The following is a 22502-nucleotide window of genomic DNA, read 5'->3' as shown; positions in this document are numbered from 1 at the left end:
AGGATGTCCATGTCTTGTTCAATATTGGTGAAATTATGGTTATAATCTTGCATGTGTTGGCCGATTTCCATGATTATAATTTTTACAACACCCCATTTATACTTTATTCTTTGTTAAAAACCTCTTAGTATGTATATTCCTTGTATTATTAACTATTACCATAATAACATCTCATTTCACTTGTTATTCTTTAAAATAACATTTTCTTAAGATTTCGCCAAAAGTGATCTTTGCTCCAATACGGCTGATGATGACCCCTAGATGGGTCGAAACTAGTACCGTGTAATTTATAATTTTGTGAATATATTTTAGTATTGAAAAGGTGGAAACGTTTACGTTGTTATTATTATTACTTATATATTATGTAAGATGACACCTTTGTAATATGGAGCCATGAGCAGAAACAACTACAGGTATTTCTACAGCATCTGAATAGCATTAACACCAATTTTCAGTTCACTATGGAGAAACTCCCTTTCCTCAACGTTCTGGTAATTATTATTATTATTATTATTAAGCGTATGGAATTTACAAAATGGACAAATATATACAATATTATATAAAAGAAAACCCTGCAAAGAATACATGGTAAGTAGGGAACAATTATACATGGATATCTAAATTGTTTATCCACTGCACTAGGGATACTGAGACATCAGCAAACTTGGGAGAGACAGTGTACTGCAAGCCGACCCATACTGACCAATCTTTAGATATATAAGTAATAATAATAATAACGTAAATGTTTCCACCTTTTCAATACAATATATTCAAAAAATTACAAAATTATACGGTACTAGTTTCGACCCATCTAGGGGTCATCATCAGCCGTATTGGAGCAAAGATCATTTGTGGCGAAATCCTAAGACAATATTATTTTAAAGAATAACAAGTGAAATGAGATGTTATGGTAATAGTTAATAATACAAGGAATATACATACTAAGAGGTTTTTAACAAAGAATAAAGTATAAATGGGGTGTTGTAAAAATTATAATCATGGAAATCAGTAAGTTCTTGTATTGAAATGAAATATGGCTTAGGAAGAGGGCTTAAGGTGGGGCTGAAGGGTGCGGGAGAAAGTGTAATTGTCTTGGAAAAGTACCTTTGATTAAATTTAGGATTGAGTTTAGGTTGGCTGCATTATTGTTTCTGAGGAAAGTGATAAATAGATCGAAGAGTATGTTGGGTTTCTCTGAGATTTCATTGAGATTGTGACTGGCATTAAAGTATTGGTCTAGGTGTATGTAGTAATTTTCCATTATGTTCAGTAAAGGGCCCTTGTTTGCTAATACGAGGATGTCCATGTCTTGTTCAATATTGGTGAAATTATGGTTATAATCTTGCATGTGTTGGCCGATGGCTGAAAACTTGTTGTATTTTATTGCGTTAGTGTGCTCGTGGTATCTGATAATGAAGTTTCTCCCGGTTTGCCCGATGTAGGTTTTTTTACAGGTGGTACATTTGATCCTATAAACTCCTGATTTTAAAAAACTGCTGGTCTTGTTGATGTGTGAAGTATTGTATAAAACATTCATGTTCTTATTGTTGGTTTTGAAGGCTATTTTAACGCCTTGTTTCTTAAAGATGTTGGTTAACTTGTAGATATCATTGTTGAACGTAATTTTTTGAATATATTGTATTGAAAAGGTGGAAACATTTACGTTATTATTATTATTATTACTTATATATTATTCTCAGTTCAATACGGACCAAAAACATGAAATTCATAACCATCAACAATCTTTAGATGTCCAACCACCACCCAAGACAAAAATACGGAATGATTAAGACACTAATTGACTTTGCAAGGAGAATTTGTCAACAACAGCACTTAAACGAGGAGCTGAGCTACCTCAACAGGGCCCTAAGCACTAATGGGTACAGCCATAAAGATATCCAGCGCCATCCCAGACATCCAACAACCAAGTGGTGGTGGTGATTTTTGTTTTAAGAGGAAGTACAACTAGGTAATCATACTCTCTGAACAAATGAAGTGGGATAGAAATTTAAAATAAAACCAAATTATTTATTCAACAAAGGTTTTTCAAAATGAATTACAAAATAAAACAAAAGTTAATGCATTAATCAAAGCCGAAATGCTCACTAACGAATCAAAGGAATGTAAGTTCCCTGAGTAACAGAACACTTGAAGTTTACATCCCCTTGCTTAATTCACTCTCACGCATAAAGCGAACAACGAGATCAGCAGCAGTCGCATCGTCGTCTAATGTGTGTTTGAGTGTTTCCTGCAGGCCGAGGCTCCATTTCAGACCACGGAGATCGGCGCACTCTGTGAGTACAAGGGGGGATCAAATATAAACAGGATTTTATTTTTGATTTAAATTCATTTATTGAAAAACACAAGGCAATTTCAATTTCCTTCTCCACATAGTTTCCTGTTTTAGAAATGCATTTGTACCAGTGTATGGCAGCTTTTTGATGCCTTCATAGAAAAAAAAAAAAAAAAGAAAAGGGTCATGTCACCAGCCAGTTGAGCACGAAGTCTTACACACTCTCGTCATTTTCAAATCGTTGCCCTCCTAGAGCTTCTTTAAGAGGTCCGAACAAATGGAAATCGCAGGGCGATAAGTCCGGGCTGTAAGAAGGATGATCAAGTGTAGTCCAGTGCATTTCCTGTAGCCCGGAGACAGTTAGAGCTGCAGTATGGGGCCGCGCATTGTCGTATCGAATAGGTTAGTCTCATCTTTTGCGGCGATATGCAACTCCCGCCTTGTTCAACAGCTCACAGTAATAAGCATTAGTGATTGTACGTCGCTTATGCAAAACATCAATCAGCAAAATGTCTCGCCGATCAAAAAACCAGTTGCAAGAAGCTTCCCAGCTGACAGTCGAGTCTTGGCTTTCACTGGTGCTGCCTCCCCTTTCCTCCACCACTCCGTACTGGCTTGTTTGGATTCGGGAGTGTAGTTGTGGATCCATGTTTCGTCGCAGGTGATGATCCGACTTAAAAATGCTTTATCTTCTTCCCCAAAACTTGCGGTAAGCCTCTGACAGACCTCCAAACGTCTCAACTACAGATTTTTGGTCAAAAGACGAGGGACCCACCTTGAACGCACTCTACGGAACAGTAGGTCATTTGTGATGATTGCCTGACAGCTCCCATAATTGATTCCGACTTGTTTTGCAATTTCTGATACCCTCGCCCGTTGATAATATGTCTTTAACTGCACAAATGTTTTCGTCTGTAATGCTGGTCCAAGGACGGCGATCGTGCTGTTGATTTTCCACCCGTTCTCATCCTTCCTTGAACTTCTTACGCCAGGCAAACACGCGTCCTTGACAATGTTTGATCAACGAACTATGCAGTCAATCTCTGGCAAATTTCCACCACTGTAACTCTTTCACGAGCAAGAAATTTTATAATTATGTGTTGTGCAGTGTAGGGGTGCACCTGTTGCTCCAACATCGTAAGCGTTACTGACGAAACGGTAGGGAATATCTAACAGCACGCTCTCCCCACTCCTAACGGCCCCGCGTAAGCATAGCAGAAGCGCGGGGCCAGTCCTAACAACGTTGATGTTCAGGAACAAAAATCTTGTTTAGATTTGGTTGACCTTCGTAACTGCCTTATTAATGACTCTCAGCTTATTGGGAGTTTGGAAACCTAGCCACTCAGATTCCCAGGATACCAAGATGGTTCAACGTAGCTGAGGACAAATATCTTTAGCAGATACATTCATAGGCCTTGGAGGTAGAAATACCGCTTACTTTGCAACTTCATCCACAAGAGTATTTCCCGCAATCCCAATGTGGCTTGGATGCCACATGAAAGTGTTTCTGGTGCCAGCGTCAACCAACCTGGCTAGGTCGTGAATCCGCTGCACCAGTGGGTGTTGCGGGAAATAGGTATCAATGGACTGCAGAGAACCTAACGAGTCGGTACACAGGAGAAAGTAGTTTCTTTCGTCACCGAGGAAGAAGAGGAGCGGCCGTATATTGGGAAGAAATTTGTTAGAACAGGAAGCTATTGGAGTCCCATGAGGTTAAAATCATATACAGGCCAATGAAGAAAATCTAGGAACTAGGAACTGCTACGGTCTGCTAAAGACAAACGCCATCCTCTCTTCACACCAGGTATCTACAAGATCCCATGCAGTTGCAGCCAGGTATACGTAGGAACTACAAAACGCAGCATCACCACCCGACTGAAAGAGCACATCAAGCAAAGCCGGCTGGGATAAGCAAAAAGGTTATCAGTCACTGAACACTCACTGCTAGCAGGCCATGACATTTGGTACATGGACTGCAAAGAACTTAACGAGTCGGTACACACAAGAAAGTACTTTCTTTTGTCACCCAGGAAGAAGAGGAGTGGCCGCATATTGGGAAGATATTTGTTAGAACAGGAGGCTATTGGAGTCCCATGGGGTTAAAATCATATACAGGCAAATGAAGAAAATTCAGGAACTGCTAAGGCCTGCTAAAGACAAGCGCCATCCTCTCTCCACAGCAGGTGTCTACAAGATCCCTTGCAGTTCTTCCACAAACCTTGCTGTAAGCCTCTGACAGACCTCCAAACGTCTCAACTTCAGATTTTCGGTCAAGAGGTGAAGGACCCACCTGGAACATACGTTACGGAACTGTAGGTCGTTTGTGATGATTGCTTGACAGCTCCCATAACTGATTCCGACTTCTACTGCAATTTCTGTTTGTGAGATGCCTGGCTACAAAGGGAAGCCATTGATATACTAAAGCACACCAACAGCTTCAACCGTAAGGAGGAATCTGAACGGGTCAACAAAGCCTGCTTTCCAGTCCTAAAAGCTTTAAATCCTGGATGACATGATGGCCACGGCAAACTACAAAAAGCACCAGCTGATCAGATGCCTGTCTCCGCCAAGGCAGGTTGACCTATGTCTGGCTCCTTATTGCTTCAATCATTGGCCGAAAATCAGCCAATCAGCAATCGCCCATTTAGCATGGCAGACCAATAGGTGAGCAGCGCACCGTAGCCTGCACTATATAATGAGGTGGAATTGCAACACCACTCTATTTCATCCTGAGCTTTGCAGCCATCGAACTCAGTCCAAACCCTTGGAATTGTTTGAACATATCTTTAACGGAATAATGACAGAGGAGTGTTCACAGCAGTCTCCGACCTGGTTATTCCAGCTCTGGAACTTTGGACTCTTAGATCGGCACCGTAGTACTGTTCGTTGAAAGTGAGAAAGGGTGCGGTTTTTCATTTGATCGAGTATTTTATATGATAACATTGCTTTCAATCGCTACATTCCTACTGACGTTTTTGTAATGACCTATGTTGAATTCAATTAGGAAAACCACCAAGTCAGTCTTTCTGAGAATCCCGTAGCGAAGCACGGGTACATCAGCTAGTTTACAATACGATACAAAAGTTGAAAACTAGAAAGGCGACTGGAATTGATAAGATTTCTGGGGATATACTAAAGATAATGGGTTGGGATATGTTATCATATCTGAAGTACTTATTTGATTATTGTTTGGTTGAAGGAGCTATACCAAATGAATGGAGAGTTGCTATGGTAGCCCCTGTATATAAAGGAAAGAGTGATAGACATAAAGCTGAAAATTATAGGCCAGTAAGTTTGACACGCGTTGCATGTAAGGTTTGGGAAGGCATTCTTTCTGATATCATTAGACATGTTTGCAATATTAATAAATGGTTCAATAGAAGACAATTCAGTTTTAGGAAAGGTTAGTCTACTGAAGCTCAACTTGTAGGATTCCAGCAAGATATAGCAATGTTTTGAATTCCAGAGGTCAAATCGCGATTGAACTGTCTAAAGCATTTGATAGGGTGGATCATGGGAGACTACTGGCAAAAATGAGTGCAATTGGACTAGACAAAAGAGTGACTGAATGGGTTGCTATATTTCTAGAAAATAGATCTCAGAGAATTAGAGTAGATGAAGCTTTATCTGACCCTGTAATAATTAAGAGGGGAATTCCTCAAGGCAGTATTATTGGACCTTTGTTTTCTTATATATAATAAACGATTTGAGTAAAGGAGTGGAATCAGAGGTAAGGTTTTTTGCAGATGATGTTATTCTCTAAAGAGTAATAAATAAGTTACAAGATTGTGAGCAATTGCAAAATGACCTCGATAATGTTGTGAGACAGACAGTAGGCAATGGCATGATGATAAACGGGGTTAAAAGTCAGGTTGTGAGTTTCACAAATAGGAAAAGTCCTCTGAGTTTTAATTACTGTGTTGATGGGTGAAAGTTCCTTTTGGGGATCATTGTAAGTATCTGGGTGTTAATATAAGGAAAGGTCTTCATTGGGGTAATCACATAAATGGGATTGTAAATAAAGGATCTTTACATACTGCTGACTGAATACTTCTGCCTTTTGAAGATCCTCACATACACACTCTCCTGGTTCATTAATTATTCCTGGATGTCCTTCTTGGAACCTGTTTCTGCCTTATAATACCTATACATACCCTTCCATTTTTCACTAAAATTTGTATGGCTGCCAATTATGCTTGCCATCATGTTATCCTTAGCTGGCTTCTTTGCTAGATTCAATTTCCTAGCAAGTTCCTTCAATTTCTTCTTACTTCCACAGCCATTTCTAACTCTATTTCTTTCTAATCTGCACCTCCTTCTTAGTCTCTTTATTTCTCTATTATAATAAGGTGGGTCTTTACCATTCCTTACCACCTTTAAAGGTACAAACCTGTTTTCACATTCCTCAACAATTTCTTTAAACCCATCCCAGAGTCTGTTTACATTCTTATTTACCGTTTTCCACGGATCATAATTACTTTTTAAAAACTGCCTCATGCCTGCTTTATCAGCCATATGGTACTGCCTAATAGTCCTACTTTTAAAACCTTCCTTTCTATCACATTTATTTTTAACTACGACAAAAACAGCTTCGTGATCACTAATACCACTATCACTAATACTTTGGTTTCTCTATAGAGCTCATCTGGTTTTATCAGCACCACGTCCAGAATATTTTTCCCTCTAGTTGGTTCCGTCACTTTCTGAATCAGTTGTCCTTCCCATATTAGCTTATTTGCCATTTGCTGGTCATGTTTCCTGTCGTTCGCATTTCCTTCCTAATTTATTTATTAGAAAAAGATTCACACAATGTGCAAAGAAAATAATTTTAGCTCTCATTTTCATCGAGGCAGAATTTAGTCAGTGACACTAATCTTTTCTAGCATGACATTGCGTGGTACCTCTCGCAGCTTTTCCCCACACAATTGACATAAACACTATAATTCGTTTGGTTCATGGTAGTTGGCTCTGCTGCATATCCGGTGGTGAAATCCATGAACAGCAAATCGCGTCATTACACGTCTCAGTTCATATTCGGGATTTTTCCATTTGCTGTTTAACATAGCGTCTGTAGAGTAGAACTCCAGCCATATTTCTTCCCTTCTCTGAAGGTCTATGAGCAAATTCTGGTATGCTGGTGTAGAGGGTCATTGCAGTTTTAGACGGAGATCTTCTATGAAAAAAGTTTCTCTTGCCAGCACATATACCAGATGCAATTGGGTGTACTTTGATACTCGTAAAGCTTTTTTTAAGAATCTGGCTTTCACTTTTTCTATATCTGCTAGATTGCTTTTGGTATGATATTCCCAAATTAATGTACGAGGGTAATTTTCAATTTGAATATTTCCATTGCGGTTGCCAGCAAGATCTTTGGTAGATTTTTTATTCCAGTCATGGCTAAGGTTGCGGCTGTTATTCTCTCTTTGACATGTATCGTGAAAACAGTTCCATATGTCTGCAAAGTGATCCCTAGGGAGGGACGAATGATACTGGCTCGTTCTTGTATGTGATCTTGTCATTGGCTGCTGATCTGCCTCCTTTTTTGAACGTCATTGTCATGGTTTTCTGTTCGTTAAGTTGCAGTTCATTTCTGGTGGCCCACTTTTCCAGTTGCTCAAAGGCTTCTTGAAGTTTTGTTATCTCAGGTGACTGACATAAGAGCCATTTCGTCAGCATAGACCAGTATTTTGACGTCCGCTTTGATGTATTTGGTGATATCAGATGTGGTTATATTGAACAATAATGGGCTAAGTGGATCTCCTTGTAGCGTGCCATTTTTCTGTTCTAGCGGTCTGGATAGGTCAACACTGTCGTCTATCTGTACCAGGTTTATGCCCAAGTATATTCCTAATAATTCTTGTGATGTAATTTTCCCCTATGTATGTCATATGCAGAACTTAGTACGCAACACTCTCATAACAGAACCTGACAAAATCCGGAAAACAAATGCAACCAACTACAAAATAAGAGACAAAACATTACCAAGAGTACAACCACTGAAGACTCCCGCTACAATCATATTCCTTTCCTTATCGTTTCCCACAGAGCTGATTATCTTATCAAATAATTCTGAATCCGTGTTAGCACTACCCTTTCCCGGTCTGTACGCTCCAAAGACATCAAGTTGCCTATTATCTTTAGAAATGAGCCTTACACCTAGAATTTCATGTTTCTCATCTTTAGCTTTTTTGTAGCTTACAAATTTTTCTTTCACCAGATAGAATACTCCCCCTCCCACTATTCCTATCCTATCTCTACGATACACACTCCAGTGACTTCCAGATCACTGCTCCCTAGACAACGAAGCTGTCAACGAGTTTCACTTACTTACATTTACACTTTAAAAAATGGGGTTTCGAAATGTAATGGAGCGTTTCTACTAAGAAATAACCCAAATGATTTGATTAGTCTACGCTAGCATTGATAAAACGTATCATTAGCAATACTGATAACATTACGAATAAACATGGACGGAAAACAGTATCAAACAGAGTGTAAAAGCTTTATTAGGAATATACTTACTGCAAAGCTATACCGCTCAGAATACCTACGCCAATAACACTCAAAGAGGCATAATTAATAATTCTATACGCAGGAGTACCGTAACTTCTCCGAGGTTTCGGTTCTATCCCAGGCGCCATTTCTGAAACAGCAGAACAAAACATGCCGCAACGGCAGGCTAGAGCCATGGCCAACTAGATCTAATCACAAGAGACATAAATCAAGTTGGCAGTGCTAAAGCAAAGAGAATTTAAACAAGTTGTAGCAAAATACACTGTAGACCAACGACATAAAAAAAAATCTTCATTGTCGTTGCTGTTTTATTTACAGTGCAGACCGGTGGCCGGAAGGTGGGGGTGGTGATTGTTTCAAGAGGAAGTACGAGTACAACTTGGCAATCATTCTCTATATAACACTAATCAGAGAGAAAAAAATTACGAGATCCGACAATTTGAAAAACGAAGACATCGACCAAAGACAAGGGACGCGAAAGACTTGAACATGAAAGACTCCCTTAGCCTCGGAAACCTAATACCGTCGGGGGTCGGAAAAGAACAGGAATTGACCTAGGGAGGTCGGATATGATGGAAATGGGGAGCTTGGGACAAGTAAGTGGAAGCATTGCCAGGACTCAGCTGAGGGCCACGTGGTCGCCAACCCACGCTCCCAGGTTGAGGCCCTGGAGCCCTATTTGTCGCCTTTTACGACAAACAACCTCGTCCACATCCAGTACTACTTATATTTAGGCATCTTCAAACAACTCGATATCATCACACTACCATGCAAAGGGAAGACACACTGTTGCAAGAACAACACAGTGTAGACATACCAACAGTCCGGCGTGGGGGATCAACGAGGGACTACATTTGTCACCAGGGCGAAGATGACGACGACCAAAAGGCTTTTCGAAGTGGTGTGCTGTGGTGGACGCAAACGCACAAGCCCGCCTACCGGGAACGGTGGTACCGGTATCGACCAAAGAAAGACAAGGGCCACGAAAGGCATGAAAATGAAAGACTCCCTTGGCCACAAAATGTAAGGACTCAGGGAAGGTGGTGAGGATTATTGTTTTAAGCGGAAGTACAACTAGGCAACCATCCTCAATATAACACTAATCAGAGAGAAAAAAATGGAAGGGATCCGACACTTCGAAAAAACAAGGCATCGGCCAAAGAAAGACAAGGGCCACGAAGCACTGAAAATGAAAGACTCCCTCGGTCACGCAAACCTCATATCGTCCGGGTCGGAAAAGAACAAGATTTGACCAAGGGGGGTCGGATAGGACAGATGAAAGTCAGGAACCTGGCACAAGTAAGTGGAAACAATGCCAAGACTCAGCTACGTGGTCGCCAACCTTCGCTCCAAATTTCAGGTCCCCTGTGTCCCTTTTAGTCGCCTCTTACGGCAGGCAAGGGAGGTGGGGGCGGTGATTATTGTTTTAACAGGAAGTACAACTTGGCAAAGGTGAACACTAATCAGAGGGAAATAATGGAAGCGGTTCAGCACTTCGAAGAATGAAGGTATTGGGCAGTAGCGGCTCGTGGCTCAAATGGCATTATTATTATTATTATTATTATTATTATTATTATTATTATTATTATTATTATTATTATTATTATTATTATTATTATTATTATTATTATTATTATTATTACACTGTTATATGTTACTAATATCAATATTTATATTAATGTAGTTTTTGTTTCTTCTGCTGTTGTATATACACCCGTATTAAACCTTGCCATGACATTTTTATTGGCAGTAGGCCTATCAGTACAGGCATGCTTGATTCTAATGCATGCAAATAATAAAATACTTCAAACGTGAGAGCCTACTTCATTTATAAAGGAACTGCGCTCGTTAATTCTTTATACGGTGCAAACAATTCACTATTTTAAACGCTACATACTAATCAGTCTAATCACTGTTGAAAAATAATTACTCAGAACTTACGCTATCCGCTCCGCAATTGCTAAAAGCGTACTGTAAACTAAAATTCGAAATGTGTCGAAAGCTTCACTCTGTGAATGGTGGTGGTGGTGATTATTGTTTTAAGAGGAAGTACAACTAGGCAACCATCCTCTATATAACACTAATCAAAGAGAAAAAATGGAAGGGAAACGACACTTCGAAAAATTGAGAAACACAAGGACCACGAAGGGCGTGAAAATGGAAGACTCCCTAGGCCTCGAGTGCTGTAATACCGTCGGGTCGGAAAAGAACAATAATTGACCAAGGGAGGTAGGATAGGATAGATGAAAGTGAGACGCCTGTCACAAGTAAGTGGAAGCAATGTCAGGATTCAGCTGAGGGCTCCGTGGTCGCCAACGCGACCTCCCAAGTTAAGAGCCCCCTTTTAGTCGGCTGTTACTACATTCAGGGGATAACGTGGGTGGTATTCTACCGCCCCCACCCACAGACGGAGAAAACGGGACAAGGGTTCGACAAACAAACATTGGTTTTATGTCCCACTGATATATACTTTAACGGTTTCCGGAGAAGCCGATGTGCCGGAATATAGTCCTGCAGGATTTCTTTTACGTGCCAGTAAATCTACCACCATGCGTCTGACGTATTTCAGCACCTTCACATACCACCTGACTGAGCCAGGATTGAATCTGCCAAATGTCTGAAAAGAACAAGAATGACCGAGGGAAGTCGGATAGGATAGGTGAAAGTGAAGAGCCTGACACAAGGAAGTAGATGCAAAGCCAGGACTCAGCTAAGGACCGCGTGGTCGCCAACCCACGCTCCCATGTTAAGAGCCCTTGGGGTCCCTTTTAATGGCCTCTTACGGCAGGCAGGGGTTGCCGCCGCAAGTCACTATAAAAGTATGACTGTTTAGTGTCAACTTGCCAAGTGAATGGTAACTGCAAGACGTCGTATCGGCGAGTAGGGTCCCTAAACTGTATGTTAGCGAAACTTTTTTTTTTTTTTCTGCTAGTGACTGCGTCCCACCGACACAGATAGGTCTTATGGCGAAGATGGGATAGGAAAGGGCTAGGAGTTGGAAGGAAGCGGCGTGGCCTTAATTAAGGTACAGCCCCAGCATTTACCTGGTGTGAAAATGGGAAACCACAGAAAACCATCTTCACGGCTGCCGACAGTGGGATTTGAACCCAGTATCTGCCGAATGCAAGCTCACAGCTGCGCGCCCCTAACTGCACGGCCAACTGCATACTTCGAAGATGAGTCATATACGTAAATCATAATGACTCATTGTGTAATTGTTTAATCCGACATATGAAGGAAGCGGTCAGCATTCATTTCTATACAAACCTTTGTAAGGAAAATCAGAAATGGGCGTTTTGTATACCGTCAATTCGGACTTATATTGGCCACTGCGAACAAATGACATTCGCATTCAATGATTGGGTACCATCTTTGTTCTGTTTGTTATGGGATAGCATGTTTTGTGCGTCATATTTTGAGATTTTTATCATGTTGTTTTAATAAGAAGAAAAGTGACAGAATGTTTTGGAACAATGTATTATTGTAAGTATTAAGGTCTAAGTTATATGCTCGTTTTTTTCTTATTGTCTTTATTCTGGGTCTAAGATAATTAGGGCCTAGTGAGCAAGGAGTCAATTTCTCATTTTAGATTAGACGCAAAGGTACTTGAAGAGTAATCTCTTAGGATACTAGCTGCAGCAGTAAGAATCCTAGATAACGTTCGTATAATTGTAATGTGTGTTAGCTCACTTTAACCCCCCTGGAGTAAAAGAGTAGCTAGCAGTGTATATGGATAATTTAGTATTGTGGTGCAGAGAATCTACCTGTTGACCTTCTGCTGGTTTATTTATACTTAAAAGTACTTGAAACTAATATTAGATACCATCGTTGGTTGTTTAATGAATATTTCCGTACTCCTCGTACATTACTCGCAATACTATGAATCTTGTAGATCTATATTACCCAATTTGACTAGTTTGAATGCCTTATTTACATTGTTTATTTTTATTTTTTGTGCTGACTGTTATTTTATATAGGTTGTCTCTTTTCAGGTGTTACTCTAGCACTAACACCAAAAAATATTATATTGATCTTGTTGGAAGCAAATATTCGCATCTACAGCCAAAATGATTAACCTTAACAGCTCAGTACACGTCAAGGAATTCAGTCACCATTGCAAGGTTAGTTCTTTATAGAATGCAACGTTCTGCTGTTGGAATTTAAAGAATGACTCAAATTTTGAGAGGTTATCTTTTCTGTAGTGTTAAAAGGAGATTTCCATGTTGTAGGATTTGAAATCATGGGTTGCATATCCAGCAAAACAGATATCAATGATCTCCATGAAAATATATTCCAGGTAAGTCAGTTTTTAGTGATAATATCTTGTATCATTTCTTTTCGTCAGCTGTCGGACTTAATGACAGACAGTGGGGAACAGTTCTTCAAAAGAAAAATATACATTCAAAGAGTATTCATGGTATCTTTTGAAGAGGATATCCGTAGATGAGATTTGTGTGGTACATATAGGGATAATTATGTTTAAGCAGTAAAAGTTTACTAAAGGGGACATAAAAGAGCTGTTAGTAATCCATCATGGTGTGGCTTCCACGGTGTCGGAGCACACTGCATAAAGCTGCCAATTTAGGAATCTCCCTGTAGGTGGAAGTGGTAGAATAACACCCACGGTATCCCTTGCCTGACGTAAGAGGTGACTAAAAGGAGCCCCAGGGGCTCTGAACTTCGGAGCATGGATTGGCATCCACGGGGCCCGTAGCTGAGTCCTGGTATTTCTTCCACTTACTTGTGCCAGTCGCCTCACTTTCATCGATCCTATCCGACCTCCCGTGGTCAACTCTTGTTCTTTTCCAACCCGACACTATTAGGTGTGTGAGGGCTAGGGAGTCTTTCATATTCACGCCCTTTGTGGCCCTTGTCTTCCTGTGGCCGGTATCTTCATTTTGCGAAGTGTCGGATCCCTTCCATTTTTCCCTCTGATTAGTGTTATATAGAGGATGGTTGCCTAATTGTACTTCCTCTTAAAACAATAATCACCACCACCACCAATTTAGGAACTTTCTGTATTGGTTAGGTCCAGCTAGTGACAAGACCATTGGTCTGGATTGGTTAGGTCTGGCTAGCGATAAGACTACTGGACTGGATTGGTTAGATCCAGCTAGTGTCAAGACCATTGGGCTGGGGGCAGCCAAAGGGGGTGCAGGGCATTAGTCCCCAGTTAGAGGTGCGAAGTAGCTAAGAGGTCTCTAGTATCCCCTAAGACAGTCTTAGTTAGTAACAAGAACATGCCATGATGCTTCACTTTCAAACTTTGTGGTTTCATTGTTTTTACAGAATGGGGCAGCAGTTGGCTGCACATTATGTGAGATCAAATCAAATCAAAATCACTTTATTTGCAAATGAGGTGTCTACCTCGGTGGCAAATGTTACACGAAAATACATTATTATCAAGCACTAAATTTTAAATTAAAAATCAAAGACATTTTCCTAAAATACAGTAGGCCTATTAGGCCTGTACAATTTACACTAACAGTTTTTCTATGAAATAAATTTGTATTATTTACAAAATTCTACTCATATCTTCTGTACTTACACACATAATCGACTTATATACAGTATGTGGAATCACTTCAAATAATGTTATACAACTGCTGTAAGATTTAAATTTACATTGCATTTTTTTTAAAACCAGTTTTGGTACTTAACCTGCATAATGACCTGCTGCGCCTTAACCAGAGCCCCTTTTGCCATCGCTTTCAGAGTTCCTGAAGGGCCTTCACGACTACTGTAGCAGTCCTAGGGCCCTCAAAATCTCCACTGTACTTCACCCTTGATGGGCAGTCCCCTACTTCAGCTATCCAATCTCCATAGACAAGGGGATGGAATTAATTTATTCACAAAAATTCTTTATTTACAATAACCTGCACAGGTCGAATGCCCTCTAACATTTCATTTCTTTTCTCTGTTGTTGTTTTTTTCTTTTCTGTACATATTTTGGAAAAGGATCAAACTCTTCCCTGGTAAACTGTTCACGCCCTTCCCACTGAATGAAAATTTACCCCAATCGCTTCTGCTAAATTCCTGTCTGATTTTATACTTGTGGTCAGCCCTGCCAGTATAATTAATTCCAACTGAAGTCTCTCATCTATCAGAGACAATAGAGACTGCCCTCCCGCCAATAGGAACACATGAAAACGGTCGCATTTCAGAAGTTAACATAGTGTCAGTTTTAATTTTTCTGTATAAGTGAGAATACTTCTAGGGATGGGTTGGTGGATTCCTGGCAAGTATAAAGGAAAGATCTCTCTCCTTTCAGGTACGGTATCGTTTCACATCATTTTTGTATGATTTTCTCCTTCCTAAATATTTGTTCCTACACATGATTTCTTTTGACAGAAATTGCCTAGTTTCTATAGTTCAGGATGTTGTGCAAATATAAAAAATTCAAACTTACTATTGGCATGTTTTTTATAAATTGTCTTTTTTCCTGTAGTTTTATCTGGGATTGCAGTCATTCTTTTAAATGGGGAAGAAACCGAAAACATTTTGTAATAATGAAAATGAAAATCCACAGCCTGTTTCCAGTTACTCAACCGGGTCAAATGAATGAAGCCCCCATCTAGCGACAAGGATAGGAATTGTGCCGGCTGCCAAAGCCTGTTGCACTCCTGGGGCAATGGTTAATGAATGACAGATGAAATTAAATGATATTGGAGAATGTTGCTGAAATGAATGATGAAAGGGAAAACCGGAGTACCCTGAGAAAAACCTGTCCCGCCTCCGCTTTGTCCAGCGCAAATCTCACATGGAGTGACCGGGATTTGAACCACGGAACCCAGCGGTGACAGGCCGGCGCACTGCCGCCTGAGCTACGGAGGCTCATTTTGCAGCAATAATAATAATAATAATAATAATAATAATAATAATAATAATAATACAACTAAATGTAAAATTTAAAAAAAATCACTGTGGCACTTTGATACACTTCCTGCATGTTTTTAATCATAGAAAAATGATGTTATCCAATACCTGAAGTAGCAGAGAGGAGAGATCCTTCCTTTATGATTGCCAAGACTCCACCAACATGTTTCAAGAAGTATTCTTCCCCCTGTGGGTGGGGACAGTAGAATACATCCACGGTATTTCCTGCTTCTTGTAAAGAGGGATTCTGGGGCTTTCATCTTGGGAGAATGGGTTGGGACCCCAAGTCCCCTAGCTGAGTTGGCCATTGCTTCCACTTGTGTCAGACTCCTCGCCTTCATAATTCCTAAATGATCTTTCCTGACTCCAACAGTATTAGGTTTGCAAAGCCAAGGGAGTCTTTTGTTTTGTGGCCTTTCCCTTCATCTTTTGGAGGATAATACTGCTTTCTTTTACGAAGCAAGGTGGCCGTGTGGTTAAGGTTGTGAAACTGTGAGCTTGAATTCGGGATATAGTGGGTTTGAATCCCACTGTCGGCAGCCCTGAAGATGGTTTTCCATGGTTTTCCATTTTCACAGCAGGCAAATGCTGGGGGGCTGTACCTTAATTACGGCCACTGACACGTCCTTCTCACTCGTAGCCCTTTCCTATCCCATCATCGCCATAAGACCTATTTGTGTCGATGTAACATAAAGGAGATTGTACCTCTTCCTTTTCCCCCTCTGGTCAGTGTTAATAGAAGATAGTTGCTCACTTGTACTTCCTCTTAAAACAATAATTACCACCACCAAAACCACCACCAAAACTTATCCTTAAAATGTGAGAGAGTGTAGGGCCTAAATCAGCGAAATGCAACTATTTTCTGTGTTGCTATTGGCTGGTTGGTAATATTCGTATTGTCTCCGATAAAGATTGCATCATTTCTGGCCACAGGGCTATTACATTATGTGAAAATAAGAGACAGGATTGCGTATAGAGCTGCCATGTGAAGACCTGCCTTATGGCAGAACACTGATGATGATGTCACTTTGTAGGAGTGTACAGGCCAATCTCTGTCATGGAAACAGTGGCCCCTGCAGGGCCACACTTCCTTCAAGAGGCTCTTTTGTTATGACCATGGCACATACTGTCTGCTTGGTAAGAAGAAAAAATGTCATTCAGTAACTCTGTTTTATGTGCCGATGTTGACAAGCCTGTTGAATGCATTGTGACATCCTAGCCATGTGGGATCTCTAAACTATATTATATCTAGTCACAGGGCTGCTATATTCAGTCAAAATACAAAAGCCATTTTTATCATTTTTTAGGAGTATCCAGGGCAGTCTCTGTCACAAAAACAGTACCCTTCTGGGGCCATACTCTCATTGAGAAAGACTTTTCTATGGCTGCAAAAAGTCATTAAGTAGCTCTGTATATTGAACTGACATTGCCAGACCTGTTGAGTGTATTGTGAGGTCATCTGAGGCACACCATATTGGATCTCTGATCTATAATTTGCAGGAAGGGTACCAGATCTTTACCAATATTACCACCAAGGGTAGAACTGTACAATAGAGACCCAGGCAAGGCAAACTGCAGCATGCTCAGACTCCGGCTGCTTGGTGCTCTTTCTTATTTTTTTATTGTTTTATTTATTTTTGTTTTTTTAGCGTACTTGTTTGCAGTTAGGAGTTATTTTTGGTCAGGACAGACCTGGTTTGTAGTCACACAACATTGGTTTAAATGATCAGGGTGCATAGTAAATAACCTCCCTATCGTTCCGACAATTTTGCTTAGGATTGTTTATTGTGACACAGTTGCTGATCATATCTGTGTTGAATTCTGGGAGTGACAGCATATTTTATGAATTTCAGCCACTGGCAAATGGCTTTTGATATGAGAGGTTTGGAAAGTGTTGCCCGATTTATGGTATCTTCTTATAAAAGAAAATATATTTCTAGGGGCAGGTTGATGGGGGTCCCTAGCCTTGGCAATGAATACATCACTCTCCTACAAGTAATATGAGGTAAGATTTGTATGATTTAGCTTTCAAAATAATGTGATTTCCGATGCGGCTCAGTATAATATAGGTTTACCCCTCCAAGTACAGCTCCTTGGCTAAATGGTCAGTGATAATTCTTTGACTTAGGGACTGGATTTTGTCTTCTTATTTATTTATATTCATTCATTGAATGGCTTTTAATGCTGGAATTGGGTGAGGACATGTTCGGCATGCCTGGTGCAGGACTTTAGCGCCAATGGCCGACCTGCATGTCTGGGTGTGGGATGATTATAATAATGAGGAATGGAGTGGGTAAACCCTATTGACACATAGCGTACTCCCATCATATAACGCCAAGGGGTCTGCTCAAGGCTTTATGTTCCCATCTAACATATGAATCACTATCAACAGTGTCATATTTCCTCATTCTATGGAAACACTGCGGAGAGGTTTGGAATTGAATCCAGGCTTTTGGCACGCAGTCTAGTTAGTAGAAATTGTGTACCACCATCTGTCCTATCCTGCTGGCCAATATTGTGATGGTGACATTTTTTTCACCAATGGGACTCGGAACTGGTTAACCATGGTGTCAGACCATATAGATTTCATGACCTCCAGGCCAGTTTTTGTACATCACTTTACCAACCACTACAGAAACACACAATTATGAATACTGTATTTACTTGCATAATTTTCCTGCACCAAGCGGAGTGGCTGTACATGTTAGCATGCTACAATTATGGTGTCGAACTCGCATTTGGGAGACGTGTGGGTTCAAACCCCACCATCAGCTGTTCTGAGGAAGGTTTTCTCTGGTTTCCCATTTTCACTTCCAGGCAAATGCCAGGATAGTTCCTATTCATAGGCCACAGCCAATTCCTTCCATCTCCTTTTCCAATTTCATTCACCATCATTCATTTCATTTTCATTAGCTCCTCAACTGAGGTTGGCATCAGGAAGGGCATCCTGCTGTATAAAAATGCCATATAAATTTGTCTCACCTCATTCCCAACCCTGTATTAAAAAACGGGATACTCGCATAATTTTCCTGCATATTGAAGCAATTTATAGCTTCAAGGAAGGGGGAAATCATACCGATGGAATTCCACCACTTTTGCAATATGGTCCTTTGGGAAGAGATGTCCTCCTTCAAAGAGAAAGGTCATTCCTCTTCAAATATCTACACAGCTTGCTTTGAACCGTGAGATTTATTTATTCTTTTCTCTGCATCCCCATTGCCCTTAATGTAGCATTTCATACAAAACTGAACAGCCGTTGTTTCTTAATCCAACTACATATTTTAGCAATAAGTTCTTTTTCAATTTCTACATGCTGGCCTGAATTTGGTCCCTGAAATGATAAGCTGGTCTTCTTGGCACACTGCATTTGTCCTTTTTATTTATGCCTGTAGTATATATGTGATGGCTCTACACAAAATTTATGCATTGCTGAACAACTGTCATTATTTTCTGCAGATGTGATCACTATAAAGTTAAACTGAGCGCTGTCACTTCTGTTTCTTTACCCATCATTCACCACTATTCACTTATGTATGTAAACATAATTAGCACAATAGAATATGTGAACACCTCTTGCGTGGTTAAACAGCATACTAAACGCTGTCTGATATTACCTGGGAGTCAACAATAACAACTCTGGCCACGTGTATGTTGCAGTACTACATTAGTGCAGAAAACGCGAGATCGATAACTAGTTCAAATAACCTGTAACTGACATGTTATAAGAAGTACAGCATTAAGACAATCACAGGAATGAATCAACAAGATATTATTCAACATAATTCTGAAAATTAATGAAGTCATCAATATAGCTGGTAGAAGAAAGATAGGTTACTCTATCCCCTCCATAGCATGACCATCACTGTCGGAATCATTCACATTTATTAAGGTCTGTTCATTGGCATAATCTAAGGGTGAAAGTTTTGTTGTTACCTGCCACATGGCACTTTACTTAGCTCCACACACTTTCCCTAGGATTTGTAGTACAATGGAGGTACAGTAATTTTCAAACTTGCCTTCCAGATTGCAGTGCGGTCTGATATGCATTCACATGAGTCCTTAATATGCTGTGTGATAACATGAATTTCAAACTTGATACTGTTAAGTACATAAGGGATTAACTTATTTGATAACTTCACGTTATTCAGGTTTTTTTAAAACAACTGTTTCTACGGTTCCAATTTCCTTTCAAGCACAATAAGTACTAGTTCTAGAAATGCTGGTAGTCGCAGCTATGAACTTCGTCACATTCTTGAGATTACTACCAGGATTTGTGTCGCTAAACTTTTTAAAAACGTTATGAACACACTGTTCTCTACTTAACTCATTGCTTTTCCCTTCTTATCCTTTACATGAGAAGGGCCGGGCTGGCTCATCCATCTTCACTTCAGAGTAGTATTAATCTGTATACCTTAAATTTTTAGTTGCATTACTTAAACATTAACACGTCGAGCGCCACAGTGGACACTGATGTCTGTTCTTGGATTTCCTGCTGGGTTCCAAGTATATTCACGATCACAACACAATTTAAAAAATGTACACTACACTGACTGAGCAAATGTCATGGGATAGCGGAGCACTGTGCGCAGGTGTCTTGCCTGCGCACCACATGCCCCCTGTGCCAGCGGCAGTTGTATAGGAGACCTTGTGAGCAGTGGCTGTGCATGTGACAGGTATGACATGGAACGTCGTCGTGAGCTGACACCGTTTGAGCGGGGTATGGTGGTCGGTGCCCGACGGATGGGAAGTACAATTTCGGAAGTGGTGCGGGAATTCGGCTTCACACGATAAACTGTGTCCAGGGTGTATCGTGAATGGTTGAATGCGGGTGTCACCTTCCACAACAGACGAACGACCAGCTGTCCAGCCACCCTCGATGACCGTGACCGGCGACATCTGAGACGGATTGTCAATAGTGACAGACGGGCAACCGTGCAACAAATCACGGCTCAATTCAACACAGGCCGTGCTAGACACGTCTCCCAGTGGACAATCCGTAGGAACATGGGTTCTATGGGGTATGGGAGCCGGCACCGCATACGGGTGCCACTGTTAACCTAACGTCATTGGGCACAAGGACGCGCATTTGTCGCTAGTCACCAGGGATTGACACTGGAACAATGGCGTACCGTGATATGGTTGGACGAATCACAATTTCAACTGCACCATACCGATGGGTGGTACCGTGTATGGCGTAGACCACATGAAGCGATGGATCCCACCTGCCTCGAAGGTGTGGTTCAGGGCGCTGGTGTCTCTGTTATGGTCTAGGGTGCATTTTCCTGGTATGGAATGGGCCCCCTACTTCTGGAAGAGACTTTGAATGGTACGCGGTATGTTGAGCTGCTCGGAGACCATCTCCACCTATTTTTGGCCTTCCAATGCCCAGACTTTTCTGTGGTGTTTCAAGATGATAACGCACTGCCACATCGCTCCCACGTCGCCCGGGAATGTTTCCAGGAACATATAGCAGAGGTCCAACAACTGCCATGGCCACCCAGGAGCCCCGATATGAACCATATCGATCATATCTGGGATGTCCTGGAACGCAGGCTCCGTTTCATGGATCCTGCACCCACGAACAGACCAGCATTGGCGGCAGCTCTGCAAATAATTTGGTGTCAGCTGCGTCCAGAGGACTAGCAGGGACTTGTCGACTCACTTCCACAGCGTCTCACTGCAGTTCGCAGGGTTAGAGCAGGCCCCACACGCTATTAGGTGACTATCCCATGACATTTGCCAAGTCAGTGTATATTTGTATCGTTCTGTGTTGCGATTTTATTTGGCGTAAATAAATATCACACGAGAACACGTTCTTCCTTATTAAAATTACTTTATTTACACCATACATCACAACACACAATTATACACAGTAGCAAATGACACTATATACAACACTCAATAGCAGAGTACCCTGAAGTCGATTCTGACAAGTACAGATATCAACAACACTGACGCGCGCACTATAACATACTCTCTCTTGAATTCCCCGCCTCACTTACTCACTCGAGTCCAATGATCTGACTAACTCGCTGACTTGGCAGCTCGATATTTATACTATTCGATCAACCATCTAGAATGATCGACTTCTGGAAGAGTTCTTACGACACTCTAATGAAACACACTCGAAACATCGATCGACCAGCTAGTCGAATGGTTACTCGAATGTTCTTTCAATATTTAAAAATGTACATGGAAATATCTACAACATCTGTAATGTCTCTACATGTGTCTGGATAATAAAACCTTACAGTAAGTTTCCAGAACCCTTCTTATACACCAAATTATAACACAATAAGTCGAACATTATGGAATTTTCTACCGCTTTCGACCATATAGATTTTGAGCTTAAACAATACGTATTTGAGATTATACAATTTTATACTACATATTTACAGAGAAGTCATGTTTAACACTAAATAAAAGATAATTTAGCATGAAATAAACTATAATTAAAATATATTAAACATAATAATTTGAAGGTTTTACACCAATTACAGCGTCGTACGTACAACATTTGTGTGCCTTTCGAGGTATATACTGTCCCATTAGAGACCATCCCTGGTATGGGACCAATGTTTCATCAACACAAAATACTTCTCCAGGAGTATATATTTCTTGAAATTTAGAAACTCTCCTGGAAACACAAGGCTATATTTTTATGAATTCTATCTCTTTCCACACACTCTTCATTATTTGAAAAATGCCACATTTTTAGTAGCATTTCAAAGAAATTTCTGCTCATAGTATTTGGAGCTGTTTCATTTTTGTATAAGGGATTCTTTCTCCAATAGTCCCATAGTGAATTCATCCTCACCAT

At 40.6% G+C, this 22502-nt stretch overlaps 2 protein-coding genes across 6 annotated transcripts in view; one reads left to right on the top strand and one right to left on the bottom strand.

Moving 5' to 3' along the window:
• mus312 (mutagen-sensitive 312) overlaps nt 1-8977 on the bottom strand; it is a 171181-nt gene extending 162204 nt beyond the window's left edge. For all 4 annotated transcript variants that reach the window (XM_067153887.2, XM_067153886.2, XM_068229275.1 and 1 more), the window contains exon 1: nt 8816-8977. The gene's annotated coding sequence lies outside the window, so the exon portion shown is untranslated. The remainder of the gene's footprint in view (nt 1-8815) is intronic.
• A 3079-nt stretch (nt 8978-12056) lies between these two features.
• LOC136880797 (fibroblast growth factor receptor substrate 2) overlaps nt 12057-22502 on the top strand; it is a 32596-nt gene continuing 22150 nt past the window's right edge. Inside the window, exons 1-4 of one of the 2 annotated variants that reach the window (XM_067153327.2) lie at nt 12057-12289; nt 12799-12927; nt 13036-13103; nt 17623-17687. The gene's annotated coding sequence lies outside the window, so the exon portion shown is untranslated. Of the gene's footprint in view, nt 12290-12513; nt 12606-12798; nt 12928-13035; nt 13104-17622; nt 17688-22502 lie in introns of those variants that run through there. The other variant, XM_067153328.2, reaches the window with a different exon arrangement.

The sequence above is a fragment of the Anabrus simplex genome, chromosome 9, assembly GCF_040414725.1.
Source record: "Anabrus simplex isolate iqAnaSimp1 chromosome 9, ASM4041472v1, whole genome shotgun sequence".
Lineage (NCBI taxonomy): Eukaryota > Metazoa > Arthropoda > Insecta > Orthoptera > Tettigoniidae > Anabrus > Anabrus simplex.
This window is presented reverse-complemented; position numbering and strand designations above follow the sequence as displayed.